The following is a 2,103-nucleotide window of genomic DNA, read 5'->3' as shown; positions in this document are numbered from 1 at the left end:
ATCTGCAAGACACTTAAAAAGCAGATAAACCATGTAAAATGTCACCGTAAATGTCAGTTATATGGCCTGGTAGATATTAAAGGGTTTTAATGACCAAATATGAAGGTTATAATCCCAAAAGGTTCATTTTATTGGAGGGAATCTATTTTATATTTCCCTAAAAGACAGATGATAGCACACCTTTTGCCTTTTAAATGTTGTAGGGGCTGATTTTAAAAACGTAGTGGTAGATCTTCCTGTGTTTAGATAAGACACAAGTTTATTATTTATTTATTTATTTATTTATGTATAGGGATGGTATTTGTTTCAGTGAATGTTGCATTTTTTTGCTAAACTCAAAAAACAATGTGCTTTGGTTTGTGTGTGTGTGTGTGTGTGTGTGTGTGTGTGTGTGTGTGTGTGTGTGTGTGTGTGTGTGTGTGTGTGTGTGTGTGTGTGTGTGTAGACCATGTTAGCCTGTCTGATGGTTGAATGCATGGCTGCCTCTTCACGCTGGTTAAAAGTCAGGGAGGGAGAGTCGGAGGGAGGGGGAGGAAAAGAGTGAGAAAGGGAAGTAAGTAACCGCACAGACATGGATTTTAGGGATGGACAAGAGCAAAAAAAACCCAGGATGGATGGGTGGATGGCTAAGACTTAGATGTGAGAGAAAGAGTTAAGGCATTAGTCCGGGGGGCTGATGATAATTGGACACATGGCTTGAGTTTGAACAAGAGGATTCTCAAAGTATACTCTTTTCTTTGTGTGCGCGTGTGTGCGTGTGTATCTAGCTGTACGTTTGGAAGTTGACCTGTTAGATGTGAGCTGAAGGCTAAGTAAAAGTTTCCCTGCTTTTAAGTCTCTCATCACACTCAATAGCTTTCAAAGGGATCTGCCATTGACAAAATGACTGATGCAATTAATAAGTGAGTGTGTGGGGTTTTTTTTTTTATCTATAATGACTGATTTATGTGTGCATGTCTGAGAGAGAGCGTGCCAGGGTGGGCTTGTGCTTAAGAGCAGCTGAGTGCTCTTGAACGCCCCTGGTCGTGGCACTAATGTGTTAATTCATTACTGCTTGTAGTCAGCTGCATTGTGTCAGTGCAGTGTTTCCCGTCTCCCTCTGTCTGTGTTCTCTCCACTTCATAAAAGCCGATTATGCTGCATGTCGCCGCTGTTCCACCCGTTCTCTCATGCCTCTTGACCTCCTCACCCCTCCTGTTGCCTGCCCGCGGGGCGCTCATGCAGGGGAGCAGAGGAGGGAGGGACAGAGGACCAGCTGCCACCAGCCATAGAGCTCTGGTACCTGGCAGAGGCAGCTACTCCAGCACCCTGCTTTGCTGGGCCTTCTGGCCCCTCAGGGTGGGGGCTGGGGGTGGGGTGGGGGGGACACCAGCCTCATGCCACCAGCCCCACCTGTCTTGCCCTAGGCGTAGTGTGACCGATTAGACACACACACTCAGATATATACAGCGTTTCCCTGCTGAATGAGTCTAAAAATTTGAGTTTTGATCCAACGTGAAATGAGAATATTGCAGAGGCCGCAGAAGTTGTGCAGTCCAGGCATGTGTCTGTTTTAGGAAATAGGTCTATATTTAAATACAGATTTCCTCAACACACATGCACATATTGACACTACTACAGTCCTCTGCACGCTCTCACACACACACACACACACACACACACACACACACACACACACACACGCACACACACACACAAGGATACACAGAGGCACTTTGCTGTGAGGCGTGAAAGAGCGAGAGCTAAGTGAGGCCACTCCGGAGCACTATTCTCTATATTGATTTCCCATTATCAGACCCCAGTCCCTGTGGAGTCATTAGTACTGGGATCAAACAGACAGACAGAGAAGGAGACTAATACCAGTCACTTACACCAGCACAGGGAGATCACCTTACCTCCCCGAGGGTAGGAAGGCCAGAGAGGAGCATAGGAGGAGAGGAAACGAATGAGAGGGGGGTAGTGGATGCATGAGTGCAATGGGCTAACAGATGGAGATGGCAATGTGTAGAGTGAGAGGAAGAGGAAAGAGGTGGGGTTTCGAAGTGGAACGTTCATGGGCAAATGGTAGACACCTTTGATCACTTTATTTGCCCACTCTGTTTC

The sequence above is a fragment of the Rhamphochromis longiceps genome, linkage group LG2, assembly GCF_057381845.1.
Source record: "Rhamphochromis longiceps isolate RC_006_pf linkage group LG2, R_longiceps_female_GT1.1, whole genome shotgun sequence".
In the NCBI taxonomy this organism is placed as follows: Eukaryota; Metazoa; Chordata; class Actinopteri; order Cichliformes; family Cichlidae; genus Rhamphochromis; species Rhamphochromis longiceps.
Note: the sequence above shows the minus strand (reverse complement) of the source record.